Source organism: Pseudophryne corroboree, chromosome 9 (assembly GCF_028390025.1).
Source record: "Pseudophryne corroboree isolate aPseCor3 chromosome 9, aPseCor3.hap2, whole genome shotgun sequence".
In the NCBI taxonomy this organism is placed as follows: domain Eukaryota; kingdom Metazoa; phylum Chordata; class Amphibia; order Anura; family Myobatrachidae; genus Pseudophryne; species Pseudophryne corroboree.
The window spans coordinates 45,647,624-45,673,655 of NC_086452.1; the positions used below are offsets into that span (position 1 = coordinate 45,647,624).

The following is a 26,032-nucleotide window of genomic DNA, read 5'->3' on the forward strand; positions in this document are numbered from 1 at the left end:
GGACCCATAGCAGCTGCACATCCTGCACCTATGGTAGCTACACCCTGTATATAACACATGTAACTGTGACAGGGAAGGTGGCCCCTCTCAGCTCTGGGACCCATAGCAGCTGCACTCCCTGCACCTATGGTAGCTACACCCTGTATATAACACATGTAACTGTGACAGGGAAGGTGGCCCCTCTCAGCTCTGGGCCCCATAGCAGCTGCACTCCCTGCACCTACAGCATACTTGCCTACCTGACCCTCTCCATGAGGGAGAAAATGCTCTGTTCCTGGACTTTCCTGGTAATGTATAATTGCCATCACCTGTGGTGAGCTAGGTAATTGATAAGAAAGGTGTTTCACCACAGGTGATGGCAATCATACATTACCAGGAAAGTCCAGGAACAGAGCATTTTCTCCCTCATGGAGAGGGACAGGTAGGCAAGTATGACCTACAGTATGGTAGCTACGCCCTGTGTATAACACATGTAACTGTGACAGGGAAGGTGGCCCCTCTCAGCTCTGGGCCCCATAGCAGCTGCACTCCCTGCACCTACAGTATGGTAGCTACGCCCTGTATATAACACATGTAACTGTGACAGGGAAGGTGGCCCCTCTCAGCTCTGGGCCCCATAGCAGCTGCACTCCCTGCACCTACAGTATGGTAGCTACGCCCTGTATATAACACATGTAACTGTGACAGGGAAGGTGGCCCCTCTCAGCTCTGGGCCCCATAGCAGACCCTCCAACATGACCCGCCCCACTAGGTACAAAATGCTCTGTTTCTGGACTTCCCTCTAAATTTATGATTTCCATCACCTGTGTTGAACTAGTTAAATGATAAGAAAGCTGTTTCTTCACAGGTGATGGCAATAATAAATTAAGATGGAAGTCCAGAAACAGAGCATTTTGTACCTAGTGGGGCGGGTCATGTTGGAGGGTATACCATAGCAGCTTCACTCCCTGCACTTATGGTAGCTACGCCCTTGCTTCTTAGACTCAAAAATAAGGTCTCAGCTAAATATACTCTTACGGTGCTTATTTACTAACAATGTGCAAATGTGTGGTGGCCCATAACGTCAAATACCCAATCAAACACTTGCATCCATTATCCAACAAGAAACTGGATTGATGACACTTAATTGCTGAATGAGTTACTACTATTTTTTTTTTAGTAACCTTTTAATGCACCTCCCTCCCATAAAGAAAATGCAATATCCAGATATTTTACACACGCTGGCTGCATTTCATCAAAGTTAAAAGTTTATATAGCATAAGCCTAACGGTATCTAGATGTGTTCTCTCTGGGATATAAAAAGAGAAGAATCATATTTTTCCTCTTTTTTTATTTTATCATAAATCCAGAGTTATAGCAAGTCAAAATAAACGTTGAACTTATGGAAATTCTAGTCTGGAGTGTGTAGGTGGTTTTATGAATCTGATATTCCCGACCAGAGGATTCATTGCGGTGAAACATCATGTCTGGTTCCCTTAGCCATGTCATATTGAATTAATCCTGATTTTTTTTACCCCTCCACTCGCTTCCTGGAAGTAAAATCGCAGATTGAGAATGACACAAAAGTAATCGGAACGATGGCAGTTACTCCTCTCCCGATCCTCTTTTATTGACTTCTTACGGAAAAAATGAATCCGTTTCTTGATAGCCTGCGCCGGCAGAAAGAGAACCGTATAACATTCTACTTCAGAGAGACAGGACGGAATGTTCCCTCGTACTCCGCACGGCCATTAATTCTCATTAGACTGTTTGGCGGAAAGAGATTCTGCACACAAAGAGCAGAGTCATTGCTAGGCTTAATCAATTAGATGTTTAATAGCGTTTAACGTTATTCTAGTAATGGTAGTTAGACAATGTTGCAAAAGTCATTTTAGCATTGAACTGCTATACGACTGAAGTTTCTATGAGGGTAGAAAAAGGATACTGGCACTGCCGTATCTGTAATGGGTGCAGTGTGTGCGGTGCACACTGGCCTCTGGTGCACCCATTTCTTCTATATACTTACCCTTCTGGTGTCCGGGTGTGGGTCCCTTCTTCTCCCGAGTCCCGTTGCCGGCAGCCGCAGCAGCGCTGTTAGTGCTCTGTCTGAGCACTAGAGTCTCTGGCACAGTACCAGGTCTCCAAAAAGATGGCCACCGCACCATTTTTTTGGAGACTTGCGCATGCGCTGTAGACTCTGGCATTGTGCCAGAGTCTCTAGCGCCGCTAACTGCGCTGCTGCTGGCTACGGGACGGGAGAGGAAGGGGCCCACACCCGGAGACTGCACACGGGTCCCCTCTTTTCTAGATACGCCCCTGGATACTGGCCCAGATTTATCAAGCCTTGGAGACTGCTAAATAGCATGGGAATAAAGTACCAGCTCCTAACTGTTATTTTTCAAACACAGCCATGTGACATGGAAGTTAGGAGCTGATTGGCTGGTACTTTACCACCGTGCTATTTATCACTCTCCAAGGCTTGATAAATGGGGGCCACTGTATGTAACAGTGCAGCGAAAATTTGTACCAGACCTGAAGCGACAGGTCGGCGCACAGTGCTGCGGGGTCAGAGCCGTAATTGCGCTAATTGCTCCACTCTCGCTGCTCTTGGGGAGGAGCTGAATGAAAATAAGGGAACATAGTGGGAATGTCCCGTCTAAATTGAGCGTGTTCCAAATTCGCAGCAGGAATGCAGAATTTACAAAACATTTCCCACCTGCTGATTTCCTAGCTGAACCCAAAATCCCATATAAGTAGTCATATCACAAATATCAGGGGCAGTTCCCCAAGACAGAATGTTGAAATATGCACACGTGGTAGGGGGTGGGGTGGGGGGGTCAGCGGGCAATGCTCTGCAGGTGTGCTTTTTTCCCCTACTTTTGTAAATGTCACTTAATAATTGTTATCCACTGACATCGTTCTGAGATTTCATATCATTGTCCAACCAGCGCTAGGCACGTGAAAAGCTGATTGCTTATTGGTTGCTACAGTTTAAGTGCAAATTTCTACTTTTTTGAAACAACCCCCCAATATTTGCCCTGTGGGAGCACAATGTGAGGCTAGCAGAAGTTTGGTCAGAAGGTTTCGCTCTCAAGGTTGCAATGAGATGAGCGAAACGCTTGAGATTCTGAGATAAGTGGGGTTTTGCGGTTGCTGAACCAGTTTATGAATGGTGTGGCGAAAAACTATTTGATGCCCCCCATTTAAAAAAAAATTGGAAGATATCTTTTGAAATGTTATTTTTTGATCAACAACAAACTATAAGCAACACTGGAAGTAATAATACATTATTCTATATTGTATAACACAGTGGGGGGGACTGCGGGGGTACATGAGACCCAATTAAAAAAAAAAATCTTTGAATTTTAAGATAGTGGAGGAATAGGTTACCAGGACACCTATTGAGTAATGGAACTTCTGTACGCCAGTATCAGTGCATCACGGGCAGATAACAAGATTCTCTTTGTACTGTGATACTGACAGAACCAATACAATTGATTAATCCCAAGTGTAAGAGCACAGTTTGTGTCATGTGGAACGTACAGAGATAAGGAGGGATAAGAATCAACCTATTACGTTCCTTGTGTATCGCTAACCCTAAAACACAGTCACAAGGTAACCGTCATAGCGCTTCGACAAGACTAGAAATATTTGTCGCTGTATTTATTCCGGCTTTTGTTCTTTACATGGGCATTCGCAGATAAAGATAAATTGACTGCTGCGTCCTTCAACGGAAGCACAGACAGGAATGGGTTGTGTGCTCAGGAGAAAAGTCTCTTCCGAAGTTCTTATGTTTGTCTCATCCAGTGTCGGGTTGGGGCATGAAGGGCCCACGGAGGCAGAGCCAGCCCTAACCAATTTGATGTCCTAGGCAAAATTTTGGCTGGTGCCCCCTAGCACCACTGCTGGTTCTGCCTCTGACCTTGCACCTCTTTCCCAGCACCATCACCCCTCACCCATAGCAGTCCTTATTTTGGAGTTTGTAACCCCGATATTTTAAATAGGAACAGTTCGCACATTTGGCACACAGTCCAAAAAGGAGTGTGTTTTTGCTGGCAATTACGCCACACAGTACTGCAACTTTATTCACATTTGATCATGCAATAGTGTCCATAATTCATATTACATCCCACAGTAGTATCACTTTACCTTATAAACGTTACTCCTCACAGTAGAGCCCCTTTTTCACATTACACCACACCCTATTGCTCTTTATTCACATTAGACGACACAGTAGTGCCCTTTCTATATGCAACGCCACATAGTAGAGCACCTTATACACATAATGCCACACATTAGTAATGCATTTATACACATAATTCCACACAGTAATGCCCCTTACACATATGAGACACCTTATTAATGTCCTTAAAAACATAATGCGCCTTACACATTATGACAACCTTTATTAATGCCCTTTTACACATGATGTCCCTTACATATATGCCGCACATTATTAAAGCCCTTATAAACATAATGACATGCATAGTGCCCCCTACAAATTTGCTGCACATTATTAGTGCCCCTATACACATAATGACACACATACAGTAGTACCCTGTTACACATATGCCGCACATTATTAATGCTCTTATATTAATGACACACATAGTGTCCCTTACACATATGTTGCACATTATTAATGCATTTTTACATGACACTCATAACGCTCCTTACACATATTCCGAACACTACTGCACAACCAACCCACTCACATGCACACAGCACTCACACTGCCACTAACACTGTGACCTCTGCCTCTGCTTGGATACAGATGTGTCCTCATAAATCTTGCCTCAATGCTAATGACGGGCACCTTTGTTTTATGAAAATGTATCTTATTTGCATTACTATGTGGCTAGGATGCACAAGCAGCTTCTACTGATTAAAATGATATGCAGCATGCCTATATACTGTTTGAGACTGTGGGTGTATCTTCATATGAAATGCTACACACAGAATATAGGCATGCCGCATATCGGCCCTCATTCCGAGTTGTTCGCTCGGTATTTTTCATCGCATCGCAGTGAAAATCCGCTTAGTGCGCATGCGCAATGTTCGCACTGCGACTGCGCCAAGTAACTTTACTATGAAGAAAGTATTTTTACTCACGGCTTTTTCTTCGCTCCGGCGATCGTAATGTGATTGACAGGAAATGGGTGTTACTGGGCGGAAACACGGCGTTTCAGGGGCGTGTGGCTGAAAACGCTACCGTTTCCGGAAAAAACGCAGGAGTGGCCGGAGAAACGGTGGGAGTGCCTGGGCGAACGCTGGGTGTGTTTGTGACGTCAACCAGGAACGACAAGCACTGAAATGATCGCACAGGCAGAGTAAGTCTGGAGCTACTCTGAAACTGCTAAGTAGTTAGTAATCGCAATATTGCGAATACATCGGTCGCAATTTTAAGAAGCTAAGATTCACTCCCAGTAGGCGGCGGCTTAGCGTGTGTAACTCTGCTAAATTCGCCTTGCGACCGATCAACTCGGAATGAGGGCCATCATTTTAATCAGCAGAAGCTGCTGATGCCCCTAGGCATATCAAATGCCCTAGGCAATTGCCTAGTTTGCCTATGCCTATGGCCGGCTCTGCACGGAGGAATGCAGTGGTAGGGGCCCATGCTCAAGGGTTGTGGCACCTATAGCATACCTCCCAACTCCTCAAGTCTCCATACCGGAACTCTTGTACGTCTAAGGTGTGCCGCATCAGGGAGGGGGCGTGGCCTCTGATTGGAGAGGCGAGGGCACAGCCAGGGGGTGGCCTCGTGGCTTGGCTGTGTATTTTACATTTTGGGGGGCATACCCAGCATTCCCAGAGCAGCTGAGCAGCCCCCCCACCCCCCGACTCACCTCCCTACACTGAATAGATACCGTGTGCGTCTGCATGGCATCTACTCAGAGGGGGTCATTCCGAGTTGATCGTTCGCTAGCAGTTTTTAGCAGCCGTGCAAACGCTATGCCGCCGCCCACTGGGAGTGTATTTTAGTTTAGCAGAAGTGCGAACGGTTGTATCGCAGAGCGCCTGCAAAAAAATTTTGTGTAGTTTCAGAGTAGCTCAAAACCTACTCAGCGCTTGCGATCACTTCAGACTATTCAGTTCCGGATTTGACGTCACACACCCGCCCTGCATTCGCCCAGCCACGCCTGCGTTTTCCCTGGCACGCCTGTGTTTTTCCGCACACTCCCTGAAAACGGTCAGTTGCCACCCAGAAACGCCCTCTTCCTGTCAATCACTCTGCGGCGACCAGTGCAACTGAAATGCATCGCTAGAGCCTGTGCAAGACTGCATCGTTCGTTGTGCCCGTACATCACACGTGCGCATTGCGCCGCATACGCATGCGCAGAGCTGCCCTTTTTTAGCCTGATCGCTGCGCTGCGAACAAAAGCAGCTAGCGATCAACTCGGAATGACCCCCAGAGATCACTCACTGCTTTGCAGAGCAGCGGGTGAAAAGGCTGCCCCCACTGTTCGCGGGACACTGCGGCCCGCAGGTGGGACAGCGGGACAGTGGGGGTTATTCAGAGTTGATAGCAAACCCAAAAAGTTAGCAATTGAGCAAAACCATGCTGCACTGCAGGTGGGGCAGATGTAACATGTGCAGAGAGAGTTAGATTTGGGTGGGGTGTTTAAACTCAGTATTTTCCCTGCACAGAAACAATATAACCCACCCAAATCTAACTCTCTCTGCACATGTTACATCTGCCCCACCTGCAGTGCAACATGGTTTTGCCCTATTGCTAACTTTTTTGGTTTGCTAGCACCTTTGAAAACCCCCCAGTGTCCGAATAGAGGGAATACCTTGCTGGAATCTGGACAGTTGGGAAGTACGTCTATAGCAAAATATTAGTATGGGAAGGAGGAGATTGAAAGAAGTAATTTAAGGTGGGCGGGCCCTTTAAGGACAAGATAAATCATTAATTTGATGAATTTCCAAGTATTAAATTCATATGTGTTCCACAAGACAAGTCCTGTAAGCGATATTTGCATGTACAGAACTTGGGCATGGGAATCTGGCAGTATGGGCTCTCTCTGCTGTAGCTGTTGGCTGCCTTAAGGCTTAAACTGTCTTTCACAACACAACATCTATGATTTATCACAAATTCCCTTTGGTTTCAAAGTAACAGTCTGCAAAGCCAACCAGCATTATATAATTACACGCGCTGTGTTTCCTGCGAGCGCTGTTGATGAAATGCCATGAACTCCTGGAGAGGGGTGACCTCCTGCGTGCCGCAACCGCTGTATGACATCTATCCGGGTGCTGACACTGCGACAATCTGGCTTAACATCCTGAGGGTCATAGTTCAGCGACAGCTAAGGTGGCAGAGGTCACCCGTCTACAAGTCTTGTGACACTACTCTGTGTCTTTTCTGAAATGCGCTGTAATTATTAGTCGAGTCATCACGGGGCGAAAAATTAATCCTGACGAATAAACGTCCAAATACATCATTGTGATGGGTTATGGTATGAAAGATCGCTGCCAGATGTGTGTGACATAGTGAGCTCTGCTTATACAAGTACTGAAACAGTATCTCAGCCGCGAGGTATCAAACTAGTAACTGAGGGGCCTATTCACCATCAGGGGCCAGGTGACGTGAGTTGCGGCAGTGGATACATAACTACCAAAGCAATGCAATGTGGGAATAACTGTTCCGTAAGTAGTATTGATCACTAGCACAACCGATCCGGCCGACTACACATGCCTGACCTGACTTCAAGCATGCGCACGGCCGCAGAGCATGTAGAGGTGGCAGATGAATTCAATTGTATCCCTCTCAACAACATGGACCTCCTCCCCAAACGAAGGAGCAGGGCTCCGGAAATCTGAGTTGAAGGATCTGGCGAAACTATGCGTCCGTGACCCCCCCCCCCCACCGTGACCCCAGCTCTGTCTACCAGTAAACGTTATATATTATCCAGCAAACAGATCACGCTTGCTCTACCACTAAGGAGCAATCAGGCTTTCTGTCTGCAAACAGCGCCTTTGCCAAGATCATTTAAATCACACTAAATGAATCGAATCGCTGTTGTGCGATGGGAGTTTGGTTTCTCCCACATCCCATATGTTACAGCTTCAGTCTCAGGAATTGATCGGTTTGAAAAAAATATGCTTCCAGTAACCTTGTACAATTGTAATTAGCACAAGGAGAATATACAAACATTAACCCTTTTTCATTCAAGGTTAGGGACTACCAAATCCCACCGTCCCTGATTGGTGCTTCTGGGAAGGGATACCCTATTTATTATCATTGGGCATCTGCATTGAAGAGAATTTTAGTGTCCTCAATCGGGGGACAACTGCTGTAACTGACAGCAACCAGTCAGAAGTTTCCGTTCATTTTCTAAACTGTAGTAGAAATAAAAGCAGAATCTGCTGGGTTCCTGTGATTTACAACAATTTCAGTCAAAAGACAATATGGCCCCTGCAAATGCTCAGTAGAGATCTCGGTGGCCATCTTGGGATGGGGCATGAAGCCTCCCTGGAGAACAGGAAGACTGGAGTTTGCACAGTAGCGCACTCCTCTTTCAACAAATATTACAGTGTAATATTCTACATATATTTTTCGAATGTTATTTTGATTCCATTAAGTTGTCATTAACAAAGGAGAACATTAGTTAGTGACTTAGGGGGACATTTACTAAGCAGTGATAAGAGCTGAGAAGTGAGCCAGTGGAGAAATTTCCCCATCAACCAATCAGCAGCTCTGTATCATTTTATAGTATGCAAACTATAGATGTTACTTCAGTTCTGATTGGTTGCCATGGGCAACTTCTCCACTGGCTCACTTCTCCGCTCTTATCACTGCTTAGTAAATGTACCCCTAAACCTCTTCATGGATAGCCCCAGAAAGCATATTTAGAGGTGTATTAGGGATTAGGATCATATGGTGTCCTAGGTTACATACTGGTTTTGGCCATTTCCACCCATCTATTTATCCATTAAAAAAAAAAAAAAAAAACAGTGTAACACAAGTTGTAAAAATCTACCTACTGGTTTTCTAAAAATATGAAAATTGTGACAAGAATTACATAGACGGAGTACAGTTCAACTCACTTTATTTCCACCTCAGTCAGGTTACACAATACATGCAGGTTTTGCAGGTCATGTTTTACAGGCAGTCTTTAAAACAGCAGCACAACATTCCAAGTTCTGGTAATCACTAACAGTACAGGTTCCAAATGGCTCCCAACGTAACCCCAGACCCCCAATCTTTCACCTGGCCACTTGCTGTCATCAGGAGCCGTGACCTTCTGCACATACACATTTTTAAAGGTAGTAGACAAGTTGTAGTGATTAGCCCAGCTGTGGCTTACAACAAACTCAGCTAAAACCCGGACCGGATTCCATCAGACTTATTGTTGCTGCTCCAATCCTGCAAAATCCTGCCTTTCCACAGTAACCTCTAGTTGACTCATGCTGTCCCTCCACAAAATGTGTTGCATCGTTTAATATAGCCTATATATAATGTAAAGAAAGCACAAATGAGATTTATATAATCATTTTATATTTTCTGCAGGTGATGTCCCTCCTCCACAGCATACTGCAAACTGAGCTATCACAAAAGGTATAGTAATATATATATTTTTGTTATATTTATGTTACAAATCTGTTACCAGGTCTGCGATTCAGCAATACAGCGACTCCCCTCTTCATTGTTTTAGATGTTTAATAATGCACTTGCTTTTAAAGGTAATTGATGTTAAATGTAATTACACCAACAGCAATTTAAATTGTAGGTTATTTCCGATATGCAAATTACATCCTCTACCAGCTAATTCTTGCAAAGACAAAACGTTTTGTACATGGCGGACCAGACACCCAACAGGCTGTAATTAAACAGTAGACATGTTGAAACTTCCAATGTCATGGCTTGCTTGCTCCGATATACCTACGTTCTTAGCCAAAAATATACGCAAATCATTCTCTCACTGGCTCGGAACCTAGCGGGGAGTCAGTTAATGAAAACGAAATTGCTTGGTTGATGGCATTCGAAGGGATTAGACATAAAGGTGTAATAATCCTCCAGACTGCGTCGCCGCCGCCGTACAAGGTATAAAAATCATTCTGACAAAAGGCAGATATTTAAGCACCGATATGTTGTGTGTCGTAAAAAATGCAGCTTATCTAATTAAAGTGTTTCTCTCGTACAATAATCATTTCTTCCATGACAAGTATTTCCTATCAGATGAATAGAGCGCTGATTAGCAGCGCATTGTGCTGACGCTTATCAGTCGGCTACACATTTTGTACCCTGTGGAATTAATGGAATTTACCAAAATACTTTTGGCAGGCATTGAAAACACACAAAAAGTGCAATTTTTTGAAAATCATAATCTGGCCTTTTGCAGACTGAGCTCCTGTCAGGAATTCTTTGCTGAAACTGAGCCGTCTCAAGTAATGCAGTATTGAAAGAAAATAGGGGTAAATCGTGATCCGGGGATGGGTCCCGTTCCTGGGTTTCCAGCTCAGAAAATATATATTGCTCTGTAATGGAAGCTACCATAGCTGGATCTGGATAGTAATCTGCATAATTGAGTGAACAAATATAATTACATTTCTGGAGCTCAGACCTCTGGCTAATGCCATTTAGATGACAGTCGTTTTAGCCCATGCTTCGACAACTGGGCATTGTCAGCGGAACATAGACTAGTGCTGAGACGGAATGTTTCAGTGTTGTTAGAGCTCATCAGGTGCGGATCATTGGGTCGGCAGTAACTAGGTCGACAGTCATTAGGTCGACCACTATTGGTCAACAGTGACTAGGTCAGGGGCAAACGCAGGAATTCTAGAGGGGGGTTTCCAAATGCAATCCACAATCTCCCACCCTGTGGAACATTGGAACGACTGCAGAAGACTGGGGGAGCCGTAGAAGAATCTAGTAGCGACCCTGGACATACATATGTACCTCTTGGTCTTTTTATACACTGGATAGTGTATGGAGTACTGTTTTAATAATGACAATATTTATAGTGCATGTTATACGCTGTATCAAACGTATTAAACTAATATAAATAAAATAAGTGGTCAGCAAAAGGTTAAACATCCCATAATAAATAGCTACACAAACATAACAGAACCAGTAGGAGACAGAACTGTCCCTTACATTGCATGTTGTGGTGGCAGCTCTAGCTATTGTATTATATACTAATGCTATAGTGGTCACAATTTAAGCTTCTGGCCAGGTGGAGGGGGGTTTCTGGGCAACCAGAATCCCCCCTGCGTGTGCCTATGTAAGTCGACACCTGAAATAGGTCTACATGGTCATTAGGTCGACGTGGTACAAGGTCTACATGATTTTTTTTATTTCAATTTGGTGTCGTTTTCTTCGTAAAGTGACCGGGAGCCCCAATTAGTGCACCGTGTCCCCTCGCATGGCTCGCTTTGATCGCCATGCTTCTGGAAAGGTGCTGCGCTCGGCACAGGTTACTATGCCCAATCGCAGTCCACGTGGACAGTGGCTTAACTAGAAATTTTTCTCCCCCAAGCCAAAAAATTCTTCGTCTCACCCCCCCCCCCCATCCCCCATAATTGGCACTAGTAAAGGGACAAACATGCGCGTACGCCACAAAAGGGCGTGGCTTAATTGAAATGGGCGTGGCTTTGCATAAAGGGGCGTGGCATTGCAGGAAAAGACTACCTTATACCCCAGTTTTCCAACCTGCACGCCCAGACGTTGGCCACCACAGGAAAGAAAAATAATCCTGATTCATGCCCCTTACATTATTTTTCATTTTCCCTCCTTATAGTAATGCCCAGTATACATTATTCCACATACTGCAATGGCCCTTAGACATTATGCCACACACAATAATGCACATGACACAATATGCACACACCATAATGCCCCCAACACATTATGCCACACACCGTAATGCATGTGACACATTATGCCACACACCGTAATGCATGTGACACATTATGCCACACACCGTAATGCATGTGACACATTATGACAGGAATCACAATGCCCGTTATACATTATGCCACACACTGCAATGCCCCTGATACATTATAGCACATACAATGTCTGTGACACATTATGACACACAACGCAATGTCCGTGATACATTATACCACAATGCCCGTGATATAGTATACAACACACCGTTATGCCTGACACACACCGCAATGTCCGTGATACATTATGCCACACACTGCAATGACCCTGAGATATTATACCACATATCACAATGCCCGTGATATAGTATACCATACACCGTAATGCCTGTGACACATACCGCAATGCCCGTTATACCCTATGCCACACACCGCAATGCCTGTTATACATTATGCCACACTGCAATGCCCCTGAGACATTATACCACATACCACAATGGCCGTGATATAGTATACCACACACCGTATTGCCCATTACACTTTAAGTCCTACAGTAAGGCTTCTAATTACTTTTAAATTACCTGCTCGTTGCCAGGGATTTCATGCTCTTGGTTCCATGTACGGTGCCAGGGTTTTCATGCTCAAGGTGTCATGCTCGTTGCCAGGGGTTTCATGCACTGGGTGTCATGCTCGTTGCCAGGGGTTTCATGCACTGGGTGTCATGCTCGTTGCCAGGGGTTTCATGCTCTTGGTTCCATGCACAGTGCCAGGGGTATTCATGCTCAGGGTGTCATGCTCGTAGCCAGGGGTTTCATGCACTGGGTGTCATGCTCGTTGCCAGAGGTTTCATGCACTGGGTGTCATGCTCGTTGCTAGGGGGTAGTGCTTGTTGCTAGGGCTGTGCTCCCAGTGCCACATATGCCCCCAGTGCCAGATATTCCCCCACAGAGCCAGGTACTCACATGCCCCCAGTGCCAAATATAGCCCCCCCCCATGTGCCAGGTACACATATACCCCCCCCAGTGCCACATATGCCCCCCTCAGTGCAAAATATGCTCCCCCAGTGCCAGTTAAATCCCCCCCCCCTCCGCGCTCCCCCGCTGTTTTGTGATGGAGGGACACGGAGGGCACAGCGCGCGCCTCTCCTGTGTCCCTCCTGCGTCTCCGGCGGGTCTGTTAAAGGAAGTGCCGGTTCATGAGCCAATCAGAGCTCACGAACGGCACTTCATTTATTAGACCCACCGTAGACCCAGGAGGCACGCGCTGTGCCCTCCGTGTCCCTCCATCACAGCAGCGGAGGGAAGGAGGGAGAGGAGACCGCAGATTGACATGCGGACGAATCTGCGCTAAATCAGTGGCGACGCCCCCGCAGCCCTGCGTCCCCAAGCCACCACGAGGGCTGCGGGGGCAGTAGTTACGCCACTGCACGTGGATCGTAACGTACGTGAAAAAGTTCAAAACATTTTGAAAATGCATGTCGACTTTCTCATGTGTCGACCTTTGCCATGTTGACCTAGTGACCATGTCGAACTAATGGCCATGTCGACCACAGTGTTGTCGGCCTAAAGACCGGATACCGAGCTCATCAGTGCAGGAAAACAAAATCCCTGCTCTGAATATGGGACATTTGTAAACAGTATATTTATTTAACAGTAATTATACAACTAGGTGATTCATCGCGCTCTTCACACCGTCGTAGGGGGCTACGCCCCCTTAACCCTTGCACACCCTTGTGGAGTGCAATATTTTTATTATATGGAGTATTACATCCAATCATAATTGTGTGAATGGTTAAATATTGCACGGACAAAGGGCGTGCAATGGTTAAGGGGTGGAAGCCCTTAACCAGCGCACACAGGGCCTGGTGAATCACCTAGTAGGTGCTTTGGTTGGGGGAGTAGGGGGTGCGGGGAAGAGGCGGACGGGATGCTGGGGTGCCACGGGAGGGGCGGTTGCAGTGGTGCCGCAGGTGGGGGAGGGTGCGTGGGTGCCGCGGGTGGTCCGGAGCCAGTGCGGGTGGGGGAGGAGCAGTTGCGGGGTTGCCCCGAGTGGGGGAGGGGTGGATGCGGTGGTGCAGCGGGAGGTACGGGTGCGGGGTCGCTGCGGGTGGGGCAGGGGGTCCGGAGATATCGCGGGTGCCGGAGGGTGTGTGTGGGGGTGCCGCGGATGAGGCCCGGAGGTACTGCGAGTGGGGGAGGGGCGGGTAATGATTATCCTGCTTCTCCTCCTGTCAGCAGCTAAGCTGCTGTCCTCCCTTTGGCAGTGGCTCTCCCAGAGACTCGCACAGCAGGCAGTCACTCTTGTTTGCGCCGGTGTCCCAATGCGCCACATTACAGGGAAGAAGATGTACGCAATAAACTACAGCTTCCAGCAGCCTTAAGGGGCGGAATGCTTTGGTGCTAAGGGTTGCTGGGAGCTGTAGTTGATGTAGTGCGTCTACTTCCCTGTAATGCGGCGCGTTGGGACACTGGTGCTAACAATAGGGACTGGCTGGCAGAACTGTGTGACTGGCTGAATCAATGTAAAAGGTGAGAGTGCTGTGCAGTGTCAGTGACACTGCACACGACACTGCACACAGGCCCGGCGCTAGCCGCTCAGCAAAGGGATGCAGTGCAGGGAGGCACCAGGAAGGAGAGACGTTCTCCCTGCTCTGCATCCCTGTGCTGAGCTTCTGCTGCTATCCCTGCTGCTGGCGGCTGCTGTCACACATGCAGCGGCACCGGAAGCACAAAACCTTTTCTCCCCCTCGGCGCCGGCAGCACAAAGCCTCCTCTCCCCCTCGGCGCCGTTAGCACAAAACCTCCTCTCCCCCCTCCCCTCCCCTGTGTGACATTCAGTCGCCGGGAGGGAGCCAAAGTGGGCGGAGCTAGATGGGAGTAAGGGGCGGAGCTACACGGGAGCATGCTGCAGCTGGGGGATGAGCTGCTACAGCTTCGGCCAGCCAGACTTCATTAGATAAGTGTCTGGAAAGAGAGTGTGTGTGTGTGTGTATATACAGTGTCGGATGCAGTCAGTTTACCTCCAATCAAAATCCCGACGTTCAAAATCCCGACACCAATTGACCGATGGTCAAAATCCCGACATGGACAAAATACCGACATTTAAAATACAGACAAGGTCAAAATACCGACATGTAAAATGGCGACAGGTCAAAATACCGACATGAGTTTTTCTTGATTTTTTTCATTGAAACCGACTTGTTCATACTTTACCATCTCAGTGGACCTGGAGGGGGAATATAATAGTGTGCCGAGCGCAGCGAGGCACCGTGCCCGAAGCATGGCGAGCGCAGCGAGCCATACGAGGGGACGCGGTACACTTTATATGGTGTCCGTGTTGACTTATGTCGACATACACACACACAAAAAAACGCATGTCGGTATTTTGACCTGTCGGCATTTTGGCCTTGTCGGTATTTTAAATGTCGGTATTTTGTCCATGTGGGGATTTTGACCTTGTCGGGATTTTGACCATCGGTCAATTGGTGTCGGGATTTTGAACGTCGGGATTTTGATTGGAGGTATTTCATACCGATCCCACAGTGTCTGTGTATACTATATATATGTGTGACTGTGTATGTATGTAATGTATGTACAGTATGTATGTGTGTGTGTTTGTATATATATGTGTCTGTTGTGTGTGTGTATGTGTGACTGCTGCATAATGTGTGTAAGCGGCACTGGTACAGGGGCGTTACGTGTGTAAGCGACACTGGTACAGGGGGCGTTACGTGTGTAAGCGTCACTGGTACAGGGGGGCGTTACGTGTGTAAGCGTCACTGGTACAGGGGGGTGTTACGTGTGTAAGCGTCACTGGTATAGGGGGCGTTACGTGTGTAAGCGGCACTGGTACAGGGGCGTTACGTGTGTAAGCGGCACTGGTACAGGGGGCGTTACGTGTGTAAGCGGCACTGGTACAGAGGGCGTTATGTGTGTAAGCGGCACTGGTACAGGGGGCGTTACGTGTGTAAGCGGCACTGGTACAGGGGGCGTTACGTGTGTAAGCGTCACTGGTACAGGGAGGCGTTACGTGTGTAAGAGTCACTGGTACAGGGGGCGTTACATGTGTAAGCGTCACTGGTACAGGGGGCGTTACGTGTGTAAGAGTCACTGGTACAGGGGGCGTTACATGTGTAAGCGGCACTGGTACAGAGGGCGTTACGTGTGTAAGCGACACTGGTACAGAGGGCGTTACGTGTGTAAGCGACACTGGTACAGAGGGCGTTACGTGTGTAAGCGGCACTGGTAGAGTGGGCATTACGTGTGTAACTGTAAACGTCACTGGTACAGGGGGGCGTTACGTGTGTAAGCGTCACTGGTATAGGGGGCGTTACGTGTGTAAGCGTCACTGGTACAGGGGGCGTTACGTGTGTAAGCACCACTGGTACAGAGGGTGTTACGTGTGTAAGCGTCACTGCTACAGGGGGCATTATGTGTGTAAGCGTCACAGCTACAGGGGGTGTTACTTGTTATTTGTGTAAGCATCACTGGTACAGGGGGGGCATGACATGTGTAAGCGTCACTGGTTCAGGGGGCATTACATGTGTAAGCGTCTATTTTACAGTGGTCATTATGTGCGCTGTGCGTTTGTAAAGTATGCGAGGGTGCAAATTTATAGTTTGCAGGGGGGCGCCGAACACTCTAGCAACGACCCTGACTGCACACCCACTGCACTGCACAGCACTGTCACCTTTTACATTGATTCAGCGTCCAGACATTACCCTCCACGATATCACCCTCTCTATCCGTTACATTAGCCATCTCGGGGCTTCCAGGCCGGCAGACCAGGTGCTGTGTTGCGGAGTCAGGGCCTCTGGGGATCTGGGTGCGGCTGTGGTGGGGAGGCACTTCTGTGACATCACACGCAGAGCAGGCTCCGGGGCTCAGAGAGTATGCGGCGCAGGGAGGGCTATGAAAGTCTTCCACTGCACCGCTTTCATACACATCTATGCCGGTGGCCACAGCAGCTTTGTTTCACCTGTGGCGCGGCTAGGGAGAGGGGGTTGATGCCGGAGGGGGCAGGTGGACTGACAGCAAGACATTGGTAGTCATTCCAAGTTGATGGCTCGCTAGCAGTTTTTAGCAGCTGTGCAAACGCTATGCCGCCGCCCACTGAGAGTGTATTTTAGCTTAGCAGAAGTGTGAACGAAGGGATCGGAGAGCGGGTACAATTTTTTTTTGTGTAGCTTCAGACCTACTCAGCGCTTGCGATCACTTCAGACCATTCAGTTCCTGATTTGACGTCATGAACACGCCCTGCGTTCGGCCAGCCACGCCTGCGTTTTTCCAAACACTCCCTGAAAACGGTCGGTTGACACCCAGAAACGCCCTCTTCCTGTCTATCACTCTGCGGCTGCCTGTGCGACTGAAAAGCATCTCTAGACCCTGTGTAAAACTACATCGTTCGTTGTAATAGTACGCCGCACGTGCGCATTGCGCTGCATGCGCAGAAGTGCTGAGTTTTTGCCTGATCGCTGCACAGCAAACGAATGCAGCTAGCGATCAACTTGGAATGACCCCCATAGGACGCTGCAGTAAAAGGATTGTTTTCCCCCCTATCTACAGCACAGAGACTTGCTGCAGGTGCAGTGTCATACCCTCCAGCTGCACCTTTTTGTCAGGTACAGTTCCTTTTTTATGGTCTGTACAGTTTTCTGACTCTCCAAGCTTCCATTGAAAGTATAGGAAAAGCGGCGTGGCCACACCCCCTTTTCGAATTTGTACTGATTTGTATGTGTAAATTGTTGGAGGGTGTGTTGCTGAAGATGCAGTGGGCATATTTTGGGGTGTGGGGTTGGAGCTGCAGCTCCATCAGTCCCATTGCTAATCCTGCTCTGTGAAAACACAGCAGGCAAAGGGCAGAGCCTCCCATTGGATGTAACCTGTGTGTGAGGGCGTTTCTCGCCCAATCAGCTGTGGACTGGGTGTGATAGACCTGCCACTAACCCAATGAGAGCTCCTAGCCACACCCAGCGTTAGCGACCCAGGCACAGAATCACAGGGCTATTATATAGGAGATGCACAGAGAATGTCATTACTTCCGGCCTCAGTGGAGCTTACAATCCATGGCCCTCATTCCGAGTTGATCGGTCGCAAGGCGAATTTAGCAGAGTTACACACGCTAAGCCGCCGCCTACTGGGAGTGAATCTTAGCTTCTTAAAATTGCGACCGATGTATTCGCAATATTGCGATTACTAACTACTTAGCAGTTTCAGAGTAGCTCCAGACTTACTCTGCCTGTGCGATCAGTTCAGTGCTTGTCGTTCCTGGTTGACGTCACAAACACACCCAGCGTTCGCCCAGGCACTCCCACCGTTTCCCCGGCCACTCCTGCGTTTTTTCCGGAAACGGTAGCGTTTTCAGCCACACGCCCCTGAAACGCCGTGTTTCCGCCCAGTAACACCCATTTCCTGTCAATCACATTACGATCGCCGGAGCGAAGAAAAAGCCGTGAGTAAAAATACTATCTTCATAGTAAAGTTACTTGGCGCAGTCGCAGTGCGAACATTGCGCATGCGTACTAAGCGGATTTTCACTGCGATGCGATGAAAAATACCGAGCGAACAACTCGGAATGAGGGCCTATGTTCCCCCACACACGGGAACACATAGGGGTACATTTACTAAGCAGTGATAAGAGCGGAGAAGTGAGCCAGTATAGAAGTGGCCCCATCAACCAATCAGCAACTCTGTATCATTTTATAGTATGCAAATTATAGATGTTACTTCAGTGCTGAGTGGTTGCCATGGGCAACTTCTCCACTGGCTCACTTCTCCGCTCTTATCACTGCCTAGTAAATGTCCCCCATAAACACTAGGATTATTTTTTCTGTCAGCAGCCAATTCATTTACCAGTAAGTTTCTGAAGGAAACCGGAGCAGCCCCAAACATGGGAAAGACGTACAAAATCCACACAGATTGGCACTTACCTGGAGTTGAATTTATGACCTCAGTACTGTGAGACAGTGATGCTAACCCCTACACCAACCATGCTGCCCCAGTTTAGAGCAGTTTCTGAATTAGTCCTATTTATCCAAATTCAAATATGTCTACATTGCGCTTAATGTCACCTATTTGACCAGTAAGGTTCATCAGCTGGGGAAATGTATCCAACGTTCTAAAAATGGCAAATATAGGTGTTGCCATTGGTGTGTCTGTAATGGGTGCAGTGTTTGTAATGTACATGGGCCCCTGGGTCCGGAGGGGGGGGGGGGGGGGCACACTACACACTGCACCCATGTTTAATTGCGTACCTTTCAGCATCGGCAAAAATCACCAGCAAAATAGCCGCCGCGCATGCACAGTAGGGATTTGTTGCCGGAACATGTCGGCCGCCATGTTTCCGGAGAACTATGCGTGCACAGTAGGCTCTGGCACAAAGCTAAAGTTTATTGTGCTGTAGAGAGGAGGGAGCCCACCCAGATTCTGCAGATGCCCCCCCCCCCCCCCCTCTGTCAAAACGTCTCCAGGTGTTGCTCATAGCAACCAATCAAAATCTACCCATTATCTATAGCAGTGATGGCTAACCTTGACACTCCAGCTGTTGTTGAACTACACATCCCAGCATGCCCAGCATCAGTTTTAGCAAGGCCAAATAGCAAAACTGTAGCAGGGCATGCTGGGATGTGTAGTTCAACAACAGCTGGAGTGTCAAGGTTAGCCATCACTGATCTATAGAGTACATTCTGTAAAATAAAAGCTGGTTGCTATGGGTAACATATACTTGTCCTCTTTAGAAGGTTTGATGTAATTCTGCTCCAAAGTATATATCTTATGAAACAGACAGTCATCATTGGCACTGGTTTATTAAACTTCTTAAAATAGGCCACGGCATTGTATTCTGTGGTGCGCATGGGTAAAGGGGGTGTGACCATGCATCATGGGGCGTGTCTGTGAGTCACAGGGGCGCGGCTTTTCATCACCTATTGGGATCAAAATCAAGGAACATACAAGAGGTCTGATAATACACAATTATTTACAACGATGTGATCAGTTAATTACTGTATTTTACCCATTGATGTGTTTTCGTTCTTATTTACATTACAACAAACCAATGTATTTTGCAGCACATTAATGCCCTCATGTATCACTCCTTAGGGGTATATTTACTAAGCAGTGATAAGAGCGGAGAAGTGAGCCAGTGGAGAAGTTGCCTATGGCAACCAATCAGCACTGAATTAACATCTGTAATTTGCATACTATAAAATGATACAGAGCTGCTGATTGGTTGATGGGGAAACTTCTCCACTGGCTCACTTCTCCGCTCTTATCACTGCTTAGTAAATGTACCCCTAAGAGAGTGATAAAGTACCAAACAACCAGCTCCTGACTTTCATGTTACAGGCTGTGTTTGAAAAATGACAGGAGCTGGTTGGTTGGTTCTCTATCTCTCTCCAGTTTATCTCCATCCAAGCCTTGGTAAATAGATCCCCCCAGTCTGTAACATGGCAGTTAGGAGCTGTTTGGCTGGTACTTTATCACCGTGAAATGTATCACTTTTCAAGGTTTAGTACATCTCCCCATGTCTTTGAAAATTGACAGTTAGGAGCTGATTGGTTGGTGCAATTTATCACTCTCCAAAGCTTGATAAATCTGGGCCTAATTCTGTATGGACGAGTCTTGAATTTAACAAATTAGTTGACTTCGTTCCAAACAAACCATCATATTTAATCCTGTAAAAGTTTTATAACTTTGATATGTAACGACACTGACACAAAACACTTGGCGTCCGACCGACAGAGAGCCTCCAAGTTTTCTGCAATATATATTCAATGCAAAAGCAGAACAAAAACATAATATAGTATAGTCTGTCAAACACAACAGCATTGGAACAGAATGGTAACGGATTTCCTAATGTGTCATTCACAGCTGTGTGTACTGATGCAATCTTCCCAAAACAGTACATTCTTTATGGGGCCTCTGGGTCCAATCTTACGCCTGACTGGAGAGGATGCTAATAACTGCCATATTTGTATTTAAGGACCTACAAAAGATTTAGCTAAGTGTTTTAATGCAATGATCCGTACCAAAGTAATTTTATAATTAGACTAATAATTTTCTTTTTTTTTTTCCAACGTACTTATCATAAAATCACCAAATTTTATGAATCCAAAATGCCAGGTATAATTGCTGATAAGGCTGCGCAAGCACGCTAAAATTAGCATAAATCATTTCAAATATAATGAAATGTTTACAACGGGTAAAGAGACAAACTTGTCTCACCGAGAAGAAATTATGTTTAGTGATCGCAAATTAGGATGAAATGTTTGTCATGGAAAATGATGAATTATTTAGAGAGATTTCAGAGTTGAATATTTATCTTTCAAACAGTGTAATAAACACTCAGCTTTCTTAAAATGCTGCGATTCAGTTACTTTTGTACTGCTATAGCATTAAAAACATTCAGTTATATCCACTTTTTTTACCTCGTGTTACATTACATGTACATCTTGTAGGGAATGATGTGTGTGCAGGTGTTGATATTGCAGAGTTATTTAGGTACACAGCAGCGGGTGATTCACATTATGAGCAGCCCAATTACTTAACCAGAGGTATTGGTTTATTGATAGATAGCGGGTACAGCTGTGTACTCACTGTTACATGTACACTGCTGATGGAGCAGAGATTGAGTGGAGTGGGGTTCCATACAGCTCATTAGCCGGTAAGAGTATGCTGCATATGAGCTTAGCAGGAGATTTCTGTCTCCCATCATATCACTGTACAAAGTAAAGACAAGATGGCCCCGGCACATGCTCAGTAGTGATCTCGGCAGCCATCTTGGGATAGGACATGAAGCCTCCCTGGAGGACAGGAAGACTGCAGCCTGTGCAGTAGCGCCTTCCTATTTCAACATGTCTCCATGTTTTATTTTGCAAATTTCAATCTATCTATTTGTCTATCTTTCTATCTGTCATGATGGCAGCACCTAGCTAAACATTAATATACATATACATGTACATTTATACTATTATATTATATATATATATATACAATATATATATATATATATATATATATATATATATATATATGTCTAAAATGAATAAAACGGGTGTTCAGAAGCGCAGAATATGGAATCCTGCGCACTAATACTATGCAGGATAACATAGAGGTGCAAGCAAAAATTGACACAAGACTGCAGAGCACGCCCTGTAGAGTCCTAAAATCAATCCGGGGGGTTCTGCAGGGTTCATGCCTGTAGCATACAAAGGATAGTCCGAAGGCAACGCTGCAGACCCCCCGGACTCTGCACCCTGGTCGACGGCACAGCTCACACAACCCTAGTTCCGAGGTCATTCTTCTATAATTACCTGCTGTGAGCAGTTGCACCTCGAAAACTTTGCTCTTATATGAATCACCCCCTATGTATTATGCGTAACATCTGTTGTATGGACATTTAGTGCTCAATTCAATTAGAGGAAAGTTGGGGGTGAAACACACAATGTGCTATTGCAAATCACGCTCAATTCGCCCAGATTTCACCTCAAAATCGCATATTTTTGTTTACTACCCCTTAAGGGTATGTATGCAAATTACACGATGGGAGGGGGGGGGGTGTTGGCTAACGTAACCGTGTCATATGTGACATAGGGCACAATTGAAATGACCCATTCAGTGCCTTGAGTCCTATTGGTGAAAGAGCGCTATATAAATAAAATTATTATTATTATTATTATTTATAATTATTTTTAGTGGTATAGTCCCTCATTCAGATTTTTGTATATTTAAAAATAAAATGATGTCAGTACTATAAGTGTTGGACCTGAATATTTCTAAAGTTTGTATGCATGCACTGAATGCAGGTTATTTCCCATGAAGGTAGCAGGCGTACACATATGGAGTCATCAGCTGGGACACGGATTTGCTCTGATAAAGGTGGTGACCCTGTGTATTCATCTTTTGATGTTCAAGTCTGAAATATTGATTCCCCTTCATGTTCTAGGTGTAATCGTTACTAGAGCAGTCGGGAATGGGCCATGGGCAACTGAGGGTTGTATCTGATTCTTATCCATGAAGATGTACGGCCTCACTTTATACTGAAGCAGCTTTTATGCAAGAGTATAGACCAGGACTGGCCAAACCGGTCCTCGAAATCTATTGTACCAACAGTTCCCATTTTCCAGACCACCTACCTGGTGCACAGGTGCAGTCATTATTACTGTAACTGTCACATTTTCAAATATGTGGTGCATTCACTCCTAAACAACACATTCTACAGAGCCACAGGTGGCCTGGAAATCATGAACTGTTGGTAAAGCTCGAGGACCCTTTTGGCCACCCCTGGTATAGACACATGATTGGCCAGATGTGTTTGAGAGGAGACAAGGAGATTATGGGACAAAGCAAAAATCAGTGGCCTACTGGGTGTGACAAACTCTAAAGATTAGCATATCAGAAAGCATTAAAGATAAATCTGATATTTTATTTATATAAAAGAAAAAAATAAGTCAACCCAACTGTAAACAACCTTGAGATTAACAGTAGCCCAAAGGGAGGAAAAAGTTTATTTTTGTATACAGAGCGGTCTCCAAAACCCTCTCACTCTGACTAGTCACATGACTTGGCTCATTCCTCCCACTCTGACTAGTCACATGACTTGGCTCATTCCTCCCACTCTGACTAGTCACATGACTTGGCTCATTCCCTCCCACTCTGACTAGTCACATGACTTGGCTCATTCCCTCCCACTCTGACTAGTCACATGACTTGGCTCATCCCTCCCACTCTGACTAGTCACATGAGTTGGCTCACCCCTTCTACTCTGACTAGTCAAATGATTTGGCTCATGGTTGTGTCTATTTCCTAGTGGGCTAAGGAACATTTGACCCACATGACACGCAAGAGAAGGGGAGGAGCAAGTTCGGGAAAGTGTTCAGAAATGGACGCTCGGCCCGCTTCGGACACGGTGGCTCGCTCTGCTTCGCTCGCCACCTGATTAGTAAAGGTAATAGTTGGTGGCATGGTTACCGAAAGTAGTATCCTGCCATCCTTGCTCCGCCTCCTGCTGTCACAGGTCCTTTAGCCCACTAGGATTTAGCATCTACCTTTGGCTCATCCCTCCCACTCTGAAATATAACTCGGGCCACACTGATAATAATAATAATAATAAGAATATATTTAAAGCTGTTTAAAATTTCATAAAATAATAAAAATAATACAATCAGCTATTGTAAAAACGCAACGGTAACTTAATTTATGTATCTTCAAACCACCATCACTGGAAGCAGAAAATTAAATTACTAAATATCAGATAACTTTAAGATAATTATCCTGAATGGAATACAAAACTGCCTGCATTTGTCTCCAAGGCCGGGTTAATGTGTTGGAAGTATATGAAATTGGGAATTATTATTGCGATACGATCTATGCAAATTGTCATTTCCAACTGTAAAAGATTGAGATAGACAAAATGAAGCGTTGCTATTTAATCAGTCATTGTTAAGCGTTTATTTAATGGCATAAGTGCCGCTAAAAATCCAAGGTAGATCGGCCATAAAGTGGTCAGTAAGAACAGTAACACATTATCTATTTGATATTTCATTCATTCAGAAAATTGTTACATTCAATTGCCGTGAATGGTGTCACAGGGCTGATGGGAATCGTGGGTAATCTAGTTAGGTCTTAGAGGCCAGAGCGCAAAATATTCAGTTAATTAATCAACCAGTTTGTTACATTCTGATGTAATGCTGTCTAGAATTCAGTTCCATGTTATGGAAAGCCATACCATCCAATAGTTAAAAAATGTGGGGTTCCATTCAAATCTGTAGTTTTATAAGAGCTATAGAATTGAGTGTGCCTTTGTGGAACCCTACTCCTTCCACTATATAACTCTCAGTCTGTGGCTTCCTGCTGCCTCCATTCCCCTCCTCACATCATGTCACTGCCCCTGTCATATGCAGCCCTGTCTCAACATATCACTTATCTCCTGATACACTCTGTGCTGCTGGGGACCCTGCTCCTCCCACTATATAACTCTCAGTCTGTGGCTTCCTGCTGCCTCCATTCCCCTCCTCACATCATGTCACTGCCCCTGTCACATGCAGCCCTGTCTCAACATATCACTTATCTCCTGATACACTCTGTGCTGCTGGGGACCCTGCTCCATCCACTATATAACTCTCAGTCTGTGGCTTCCTGCTGCCTCCATTCCCCTCCTCACATCATGTCACTGCCCCTGTCACATGCAGCCCTGTCTCAACATATCACTTATCTCCTGATACACTCTGTGCTGCTGGGGACCCTGCTCCTCCCACTATATAACTCTCAGTCTGTAACTTCCTGCTGCCTCCATTCCCTTCCTCACATCATGTCACTGCCCCTGTCACATGCAGCCCTGTCCTAACACATGACTGCAGTGACATGATGTGAGGGGGGTAATGGAGCCAGCAGGAAGCAACAGAATGAGAGTTTTATACTGGAAGGAGCAGGGTATCTCAGCAGCCAGGGCTCCCATCAGAAATTGTGGGGCCCGGGACTGACAAAATAGGAATCCCCCCCCCCCCCCCTCCCGCAAAAAGAAGGTAAATAAAAATAAATATATATTTTTAAAAAAAATCTATGCAGACACGAAGCCACCCCCTCAAGTGTCAAGGCTGTGTATTTAAGGTAGGAATATTTATTTATTTATTTTAGTTGAAATTTTTAAATTCGCCATCAGACGCCTTACGAAGATCTCACCTAATTTTTCGTTCTTATATATATATATATATATATAGAAATAAAGACTACGGCGCTTAGGTGCGGCTTTGTGTTATCTATACCTTAAATTTTAAAATAACCTTTTCGTAAGAAATAGAATAAAAACACTTCTCACAATATTAAGTGAGTGGCAGCTTATAATACATAAAAATGTGCTTGGCATGCACACATAAAAATTTAAAGTAATTGGTGAGAATAAGCGCCCAAGAGTGTGATTTATATAACAAGGTGAATATAAATGAAGGTATCAAGGGTGGGTATATTGAAACCAGTTAAAAAAACTTATCTGAAAACCAGAGAAGCTAAATTCAGGCGATGCTTCTTGGATGCTTAATACATGTTGAAAAAAAGAAGAGCAAACATAGTGTGTACTGTTTTGTACAATATCAAAATATATCACTGGCTATAAAACATTTAGGCTTAATTAGGGAAATAGCATATTCCCAAGTATGTAATCAGTATATAGCCTAGGCAGTGTATATATAAAAAATTAAATTATTTAATACACAAAATGACATAAAAAT

At 45.7% G+C, this 26,032-nt stretch overlaps 1 protein-coding gene across 9 annotated transcripts in view; it reads left to right on the forward strand.

Annotated features, from left to right (window-relative positions):
• Nucleotides 1–26,032, forward strand: part of DAB1 (DAB adaptor protein 1) — a 1,143,899-nt gene that overhangs the window by 297,593 nt on the left and 820,274 nt on the right. For all 9 annotated transcript variants that reach the window (XM_063939281.1, XM_063939285.1, XM_063939276.1 and 6 more), the window contains exon 2: nt 9,491–9,538. The gene's annotated coding sequence lies outside the window, so the exon portion shown is untranslated. The remainder of the gene's footprint in view (nt 1–9,490; nt 9,539–26,032) is intronic.